The 10,212-nt window shown below is 39.4% G+C and overlaps 1 pseudogene across 1 annotated transcript; it reads left to right on the top strand.

Moving 5' to 3' along the window:
• Window positions 1–2,444: 2,444 nt before the first annotated feature.
• LOC143849142 (phospho-N-acetylmuramoyl-pentapeptide-transferase homolog) lies at window positions 2,445–10,212 on the top strand (annotated as a pseudogene). Its single transcript, XR_013235568.1, has 4 exons — window positions 2,445–2,586; window positions 2,738–2,812; window positions 4,520–4,755; window positions 9,614–10,212. The product of XR_013235568.1 is annotated as a phospho-N-acetylmuramoyl-pentapeptide-transferase homolog (transcript).

The raw sequence follows: 10,212 nt of genomic DNA, 5'->3' as shown, positions 1-10,212 counted from the left end.
GCCTCTGTATGGACCAGGTCTCATACCTAAGGAGGGCAGGTGGAAGTCCCTGATTGGTCCAGGTGTCATACCTAGTAGGGACAGGTGTTGGCCTTCCAACGGTCCTTGTGAGGGCCACGTGCCAGCAGCCAATTGGATGCTGAGTTCGGACCCATCAGTGCTGAGTCCGGATTCCATCAGTGCTGAGTCCGGACCCCATCACCATGCTTATTCAGTCCATGTTTGTCAACCATGAAAATTTATTCCATGGAATATTCGTGGTCCAACTGTGTCAGAAGGGCTGAGAAGGAAGGAGATGGAGAGAATTGAGCAGGCAGGAGTAGATATGGTATCAAAAAATCCCTAAAAACTTGTGAAAAGAAAATGCCTATTTAAGAATGATTTTTTTTCTCCTGGTTTTAGGAGCTTTCCAGTATCATATTTTGTTATTGACACATTTGGTTTTATGCTTTTTAATGGCTTTTCATGGCTGTTGATGCTGTCAACAGTTAATAAGAAAAGAGAAACAATGTGACTATTGCATTATCAAAATATCTTACAGATCACTTCCTGGGATCTGTTTGGATTGGAGGAATTTCCTGGAAAAAGTTCGGAAAAGAATAAAATTTTCAGAGTTTCCTTTTTTTTAAGGAAAATAGTGTGAAAAAAAAACTTGACCAACCTTGGGCCTGTTTGTATTGCGAGAAAAAATTCTAATGGAATTTTCTTAGAATTTTTTTTTCTTGGAACAATTTAGAGAGAGATTATGAGATGATATTATTATGGTTAATTTAGAGAGCCTGTTTCACCAACTTCACTAAATGGGTTGCTGAGAAACCAGCCTTTCACATTATTGTGAACCACATGTTTCTTAATCTCTTAGCGCATCACAAGAAATTGAAAGGCTGATTTCTGGGCTATATGTTAGGTATCTTACGAATACTTCGAAAGCTCCAGAGCGGATGGAACACGTTAGGCAAGGCCCTTTAAACCTGCCCCCATACTAGGTTGGGTCCCCCCCATACTAGGTTGGGTCTCACCCAATCCCATACCTAGGCGGGCCCCCACTCAGGACCATAACATACCACCACGCTTTCCAATCCGCCGTGCTCGACGGCTCACTCTATGATGGCTTTCTCACTAGCTTTTTTTCTGGGTGCCCTTTCCACAGGATGCCCCTTCTGTGATTTGAACACGGGACGTAGTGGCTGCTCTGATACCAAATGTTAGGTACCTTACCAATACGCCAAAAGCTCCAGAGCTGATGGAACGGCTTTAAGTAAAGGCCCTTTAAACCTGTATCATACCAGGCTGGGTCCCACCCAGTCTCATACCTAGGCGGGCCCCACTCAGGACCGTAACATGATACTGCACTTAGCCATGGCGGAGTGAAACAACCTCTAATTTAGGTTGATAAATTGACGGTCTCTCTAAATAAAAATTGAATAGGTTTGTGTGCATTTGTAGGGATTAGTCCTGCCCTAAATGGCGTGGGGTCCATTAAGAGGGTGGGTTAAAGTTATGTTTTTTTCATGTGTAAAAAAAGTAGGAAATTTTACTGAGTATTTTTCCTTTCCAATCTTTTCCCGAATTATCCTGCAATCCAAACAAGTCTAAATGAAGTCGTAAATTTTAGAAATATTTTTCCTTCTAAAAATTCTTGCAATCCAAACATGGTCATTTAGTACAAATTTTATGTACAGGGACCCTCGATTTATAAATATATTCCTCTAAATAAGCCATAACATGTCATTTGTATGTAAATTGTGAGAACAAAAGCTTGTCTGGTGAGAAAAACATTCCTTGTTTTCCACAAGGAAAGTTTTCCGTGCAGATGCAATGGTTAATCTAACGATATAAGCTGTGTTTATCACTTACCCACTATCCAAAGAAAGGAACAAAAAATAAAAATAAAAAACGAGATTCTAGTTGGACTATAAAAGTGGGTTGATGATAAATTCGCACCCACTGTGGGATAATTCACACCACTTTAAACGTCAAAAAAGCGTTAAAGTCCGCTACATAATTCACGTCCAAGTGGTGCGAATTATCCTACAGGTGGTGCGAATTTATCATTGCCCTACAAGTGAAGGGAAAAGGGGTGCCTCTCGCAAAGAAGAGGGCGTAGGAAAGATGCATTCTGCCACATGTCTACTTCTGAACCGGTACGCGTGTAAAATTGTATACATTTTGAACTTTTGTTTTCTTCGCTCGTGTCGAAATAGACGCCTCCTCGCGTGGGACAAGGAGTTGAAAGTTTAAAGATGGGGTTATGATTATTTCGCCCCACTGTAGGATTATGCGCCCCTTTTTCACGTAATTTGACGTAAAAAAGCTTGAAAAATAGGGCGCATAATCCTACTGGTGGGGGAGCGAAAAATCATCTCCCAAGATCTTTTGTCTTTATTTCCACTTCTTAGTATCATACATAATTCCTCACGAAAATACCTTCCTGTTTACGTCTCCCCTCACCGACTCATGTGTTCTACAAAATTTCATCTGGTTCGTCTAGGGTTTCATCAAACCCTAATAAAAAGATCCCCTCGTTCAAGACCGTTACCTTCCTCAACCTCATTTTCGCCTTATGGATTCTCTTCTACTCTCAAGGTACGATTATTTGTCGATCCTAAATCATGTTTTAAACGATTTTCTATTACCTATGGGTTTGTAAGAGCTCTCATTTCTTTAGTAAATCCATTATTTTCCCTCCTCAGTACCTGTCTCTAGATCCTGTAATTAATTTTTCGTTTCATTTTAGTCTTCTGGTTCTGAAATCCGAGCACGAGGATGCAATTTTCGGTGTAGTTTGGTTCAGATCTCAGCTATGGATGAGGTATTTTGCGCTTCAAGAGAAAACAAATATCATTTTATTTAGGCCCTGTTTGTTTTCGATTATGAGCCTATGACAACTGATTGTGGAGTCCCCAACCGATTATTGGACCGAAAATTGCACTAAATTCGAGTCTAATAATCGGTTGGGGATTCCACAATCGGTTGTCATAATCTTAAACAAACAGGCCCTTAGTAGCTTGAGCTTAGGGCCTATTTGGATCGGTAGAATCTTCTCCAAAAGCTTGGAAAATATTTTTTTTTTTTTCAAAATTTCTCGCTTTTACCTTGTTGATTACTGTTGGTATTTTAATACAAAAATAGCCCTTGTTGGTATTTTACAAAGTTATTTTGTTTACAAAAAGAAGCCACTTTGGTTTGTAAAATGAGTTTGCTCACTTCCTTCACAAAAGCGAATAGACTCGTATTGGAAAGTGGAGAAAAGCTTAATATATAGCTTTTCACTTTCTTAGCTTTGTGAATGAGAAGAGGAGAAAGGGGGCCTACGCGGATGAGCCACCAAATGGACCCGGTAGGCTTTTGGCTATACCACACGCGCGCGCCGCCCGGCCCGGCTTTGCTTGGCTCTGTCGGTCGCGCTTGTGAGTCAAGGTTTTTCCTTCTCCTATATTTTAATTTTTGTTACTGTCCGTATAACTTCCTTTTACCTTCGCCGTTATTGTTTAGATAAGACGGCATACCTGGGTCTGTCCGTATAACTTCCTTTTACCTTCGCCGTTATTGTTTAGATAAGACGGCATACCTGGGTCTGTCCGTATAACTTCCTTTTACCTTCGCCGTTATTGTTTAGATAAGACGGCATACCTGGGTAAGCCGGCTTACTTGAACGTCAATTAACTGGGTAAATAACGCCACCGTTATTTTTTACAAATAAATGCGCCGTTCCCATACGTTGTGGTTGTTGGAATGTGACCGTTCTTATCTGTAACTGTCTTTTGAACGGCTCTTTTCTTAAAGGGCGTCTTTACACCATTAAATGGTGTATTAAACGGATATGTTTTGGTTTATAAAAGAGGATGTTCTGTGTGGTTTTTACATACAATAACAGAACGAAAAACTATAGTTTTCTTCTTGTTTTTCCTATCTTCTGTAAACAGAGATTCCTTCCTTCTTTTATTTTACGTATTTTGTTAGGCTACTGAAGTGTTTGGGTGGTTCGAATCTCCTTGATCGTGCAGTTCTTGGAGATCGACGGTGTGTCGGGCTATTGTATCCTGGGGGTGATTGCGGCCAATAATCTGCTGCATCGGAATTAGTTTCCGCAGAGGCGCAAATTCACCTTACAGAGAGCGACATAGTGCATGCCTCATCTCGCTGCATTGGAAAAGGTTTCACTAACATCGTTTATTTGTTGTTTCTAACAGAAGTCTGGTAAGCCGTATTATTCCCTAAATCCACAACAATTACATATGAAAAAAAAGTGAATTGAACCACTTGCATTTCAAGTGTTATTTGCAGGAACTATTAATTTACAATGATATCCTTGAAATAGTGAAATTAATCATTTGCCACTGAATTGTTGAAATAAAAAATTCCCTAGGAAATTTTTTTATCAATAAATGATTTTCCTACAATCCAAACAGGGCCTTAATGAAGATTTTAGTATAAAATTTTGTTGCGTTTTTTTAAAAATTAGAGATAATCTTGATAGCTTATTGAAGATATATTTCGTGCTTATATCTTGTTATAGGATTTTGTGGGTATTTCTTCATTTGATGACTGGGATGATGGTGTGGAGATTTCTGGAGGGGATTCTAACGTATTATTTTCGAGTGGTGGTGAAGAGAGTGATACAAAGTTTGTAGTAATTCCTTCCACCGATGTTGATTTGCCTCGCAACATTGATGATTTTGACTGATCCGCTGTTGATTTGGGGGCGACTACTCATCGTCTTAGAATCTTTTAAAAAAGACGCAGGAAATTCAGGTAAGGAGGGCCTCTTTTGCGATTTAAACAATACAGGTACGTAGAACTGTTATGATTTAGACTTTTAACTCCACATAATTCCCAAAGTTCTTCTAGAAGCTTTGATGATTGGAGTCACTTTAAGTTCTTTCAACTGCATTAAAAAATAAGTTCATTTCTTTTTTTGTATACCTATCAGCCTATTACTATTTCTTACATACATTTTTGAAAACATTGTTGTTGTCTGAATGGGTTCTCACGTTCTAGATTTTTTTTCTTTAATATTATCTTAAAACTCTGGTACAACTCTAAGTTTCCATTTTGTTTTAACTGCATTTTGTCCATCTGCCTAGTTTTCGGATGAATTGGGTTTTAGAGAGAGAATCAAATTTCAAGGCTTGGCTTTATTATCCAACCTGATTTACAAATGCTAAAAGACATTGAAACTGGAGTTGGGTTGTCCACCAATGCTAAACAGCATATCAACGAATATGGAGGTGATCTTGCTTTCCAAAGTGTTGCATGGTCTATAGATCCTTTTTTTTTTTTTGAAAAGAGATACCATTTATTAAAAGAGAGGATTGCAAGTGCCCATCAAGGGCTAAAGAATGCCCCAAAAGAAAGAATTGCTTGTGGTTCCGTATTTGGTTAGACGATCAGCCTAATCCTTGGCACTTCTAAGAATAAGCGCGAAAGAAATAACCCTGCTCACATATGTCTCTAATCTCATCAATGAAGTTAGAAAGTCTCCACAGGCCATCGCTAATCCCTTTAGTCCACAACAAGGTGCTAGACGAGTCACTTTCCATTTCCAAACTGCACTCCATCTAACTAAGGAACTGCTCAAATCCTGATGGAGAGCCTGGATTTCAGCTTCAGTGGTGGACCGCACTCAACTCAACTCAACAAAGCTTTTGTCCCAAACTAGTTGGGGTCAACTAAAATGAATCCTTTAGAAAAATTTCATGAAGAAGTTGAAAGGAATCTACCTAGCACTAATCCCGGCTCTCGTTGGGTTCTTCTACGTGGATCATTTTCTTTCATTCTATCCTATCCAAGGTCATGTTCTCTGTTATGTTCCTAGCTATCAAGTCTTTCCTCATTGTTTCTACCCGAGTTGTTAATAGCTCCAGTGGTGGACTAGCGAAGGAGAAAATGATGTCATCCAAAGAATTGTTAATAGCTCCACCAATACCTGCCATGCCTATGTTGCCAAGGGAGCAGCCGTCAACATTGAGTTTGATGATGTTCCTAGGAGGGAGTTTCCACCTTGCTACTATTTTTGCTTTAGAAGCTTTACCTGACATGATCGTGTCCCAATTTCTAATAATACTATCCTCCGAGTAGTCCAAGGACTTGTGTAGAAACACCTAGATACCACTGTGAATCTAATTTTCCGCACCAACCAAATTGGGGCGGATCCTCTATCATTGAAAATATTTGAGTTTCTGTCCAACCAAATAATCCAGTAGATAATGAAAGGAGTATGATGCCAAAGACTTAGGCCAAGACCTGTTACTCTTCAGCTCCCAATGCATTCTTGTAGTGGATTAGGGAAAACCCAACTGAACCCATACCAATTGTGAACTTGGTCCCATATAAAGGAAGCCTCTCTACAATATATGAAAAGTATGGGAAATGGAGTCCTGTTCCGATGTGTAAATGAAACATATGTTTGCCATTTGAAAGTGTCCGTCTTTGAGCCTGTCCTGGGTGCTGATGCTTCTAAGGGTTGTTATGCAACATAAGGCTTGGACTCCCTATGGGGTTAGGGATCTGCACGCCTTCTGTCATGGGAAAGAAGTTGTCTTGGGGTGGCCCAAGAACCTAAATAGCGATTTAATTGAAAATGCCTCATTCGATTTCGGGGTACAAACCATATGATCCGGTAGATCCACATGAGCGTAAAGCTCCAATCTGCAAAGGAGGTTATTTTTGCAAAGAGATTCAGAGTTTGATATTTTCCTATACAAGTCTACCCCACAAATCACGCTTCCCCACCCTTTGGTGGCACTAAAAAACTCTTGCTTTTTTTTATTCCTCACTATCCTATAGAGGCTTGGGAATTCGTGGGATTACGAGATAATACGTAACCACCACTCAACCATTCCAAAAAAAACGTAACCACCTCTCACTCCAAAAGCCCACTCTCTTCCCATCCCTCACCCTAAATCTAATCCCCTACGGTCCATTTGGATCTTTGGATGCACCAAAAAAAGTGAACAGACACATTTTCCATTTCCTATCTTTATTTGGTTGCCATTTACTATTCACATGTTAGTCATTGTTGACTGTAAATTTTCCAATTACAAGCTGATTTGCACTGTTTGACTTTCCTCTCAAATCAAGAGAAAAAGGTAAGTAAAGAAATGGGAATTCCATATTCCTTTTCTTGTACTTCTATATTATGTGCATCGTAACGGACCCTTGGTTAAAAATTTTAGAAAGTGGAAAAATAGACTTCCACTCTTCCAAGACTTGACGGCCTCTCTATCTAGCCTACCCCCTTCCACGCTTCCCCATACTTTCCTAATAACTTCCCTCCTACTTCTTAGCAATTAATATCAGAATCTTGAAAAGGACATGTAGTATACAGGAAGATTGGTATTCCGATTATCACAGTAAAAAACATCTGTCTATACTTGATATGGGTGAACTCACGTGATACGTCCTAGGAGTGGTGATTGAGGTGAAGTTTGAATTTTTTTTATGGCGAACATTGGGATCCCTGGGAGAATGCTTCCAACTGGTGAAGCAAGAGGTCAAGCAGGTGGTAACAAACCAGGACGGGGTAGGTGCGAGGTATGTCAATGTAGAAGAGGAAAAAGGTTAGAAGCTGCTCTGAGGATGAGATAGGAGAGGCATCTGGGAGATTGGAAGTGCTTCCGATACAATTTTATCAATTTCTAAGTGTTGGCGCTGCCACACCATCTAGTTTGCAAATGATTCAAACCTATAAAATCGTACCGATGAGACCAATAGACACTCTGGAGTTGGATAGATTCGTAATGAAGAAGGTGCTCAGGTTTTGTCTTAGAAGAGGAAGCTCCAAGGATGGACGGGGTGAAGACTAGTGGACATGAAAGGGCCTTGTAGCCGAAAATAGAAATTTTATAAGAATTTTTTTGTCTGTGTGCTAGTACATGCTAGTCATTAACACCTTCAGCACAAGGGCATAAATGCACTTATTGATTCGTGGGGCAATATAGGAAATAAATACAGTACAAGAGCATAAATGTATTTTTGATTCATGGGACAAGATAGGAAATAAATCCAAGTTAAGGGTATTCTAGGGTTTTGGTCAAAAGGGGAATTGATTGGTATTTTCAAATTAATAAATGATTTAGAAGGGCATCATGGCTATTAGAATTTTTATGGGTTGGAATTGGGATATGTTGCTCCACACCTTGCTCAAAGCATACACATGGCCATCTCTTGTATATACATGCCCTACCATCCAAATGCATTGTATATCTTACATACACTTGTCTTTCCCATCCAAACACACATTTCTCTCTTGCTTACACTTGTCCCACCATCCAACCACATGACATCTCTTGCACACATATGTACTATCCATCCAAGCACATGGCATCCCTTGCATACAAATATTCTCTCCATGCACACACATGGCATACCAAGTACACACTTGTCCCTCAATGCAAAATGAGGGCTGCTAGAAGAAGGGGAATTTTCCTGGATTTTCTCAAGATTTTCTCCCCCTTTTGCCTTTAAAAATCTTAATAGGAGAAGTTAAGAGAGAACTATTTGTATGGAGGGACAAGTGTATGATTGGTATGCCATGCGTATAGATGGAGAGAATATGTGTGTGCAAGAGATGCCATGCGTTTGGATGAAGAGAACATGTGTGCAAGAGAGACATGTCTATGTATGGAGAGCAAGAGATGCCATGCATTTGGCTGTTGGGACAAGTGTAAAGCAAGATGTGTGTTTGGATGGTGGGACTAGTGTATGTAAGAGATGCCATGTGTTTGGCTGGTGAGACATGTGTGTATAAGAGATGGTCATGTGTATGCTTTGAGTAAGGTGTGGGACAACTTATTCCAATTCCAAACCATAAAAAATTTAATGACCATGATGCCTTTCTAAAATCATTTACTAACTTAGAAATGCCTATCAAGTTCTCTTTTGATCAAAACCCTATAATACCCTTAACGTGAATTTGTTTCCTATCTTGTTTCATGAATCAAATGTACATTTATGCCATTGGCTTGTATTTATTACCTATCTTGTCCCATAAATCACATAGTACATTTATGCTATTGTATTGTATTTATTTCCTACCCTTGTGTTATAGGTGCTAATGACTAGCATGTCCTAGCGCACAAAAAAAATTCTTATAAAATTTCTGATTTTTTACTATTGGTTGAGAATTTACTCTGAGATTCTACCCCACCAGTTCTACTATGAGAAAGAGGCATCTCTCACGACCTGTAACCCTCTCCTGATCGTCCACAAGACCGCGCGAACACAATCAATCGAAAGAAGGGACAAGCAGGATGATGATTCATCGATGGAAGTGACTTTTCTATGTAGAAGCTGTTATCTTGGGTTGTTAGGCCAGTATTAAATTATCTTAGATTGATAAGTGACATTGATTCTCTGATCATTTGGACTTATGAGTCATTCTTACAGTTTTTGGGCTTTGAAAAAATTGCAATATTTTATTTTTAATGGCATGTTCTCCTTGTAATGTTTGGATTAGTTGGTAATGGGCGAGGTATGCACAAAAAGAATCTTTTGGAGTATTTGTTGGATTTGTAATTTTGCTAGTGGGAAACAGAATGACTTGAATTTGTTACTTTGTTACTCTGTTGTTAATGATAACTGGTAATTGACTTGAATTTGTTGCTCTCAGGATACAACCTGGAGTTGTAATTAATATGGGATTGATAGCCTTCTTAGCCATGCTACTTTTGTTTGTCGACTGGTGTTCATGGCGGATTGTCAGACTACCTTTGCCACCCTTTTACTTGACACGCCCTTTTTCTATATCAGCAGTTTTAGTATCATGCGCAGGATATTTATATGTCCCACTAGCTGATAGTTTGAAGATTCATCAAATCCTCGGAAAGAAGGGCCTACTATGCACTCCTCTAAGAAGGGGACCCGTACGATGGGTGGATTATTTTTTGTTCCGATTGGTATTTATGTAGCAAGAGTTGTAGCTGGTTCTGGTTCCACTAGAATTTATGGAACAGCGGCTGCTACTCTTTCCTTTCCGGCAATTGGGCTACTAGATGACATTCTAAGTCTCATCAAGAATCACAACTATGGATTACCAGCGTGGATTAAGTTTTTGTTACACGTAAAGGCTTCTTTATATTGCTTCTCGCCTTCTTACAGTCTTTAATATGCTTTTCCATTGGACTTTTTAAACACTTGATTCCTTCAAACTTTGCCAACCCTTTTTGCGGTTCTATTTAACAGGTAGCAGTTGGAACAGGGTTTTCTTTC

This window comes from Tasmannia lanceolata, unplaced genomic scaffold (assembly GCF_043159265.1).
Source record: "Tasmannia lanceolata isolate RefF3 unplaced genomic scaffold, GAP_Taslan_0.1 ptg000016l, whole genome shotgun sequence".
NCBI lineage: Eukaryota > Viridiplantae > Streptophyta > Magnoliopsida > Canellales > Winteraceae > Tasmannia > Tasmannia lanceolata.
This window is presented reverse-complemented; position numbering and strand designations above follow the sequence as displayed.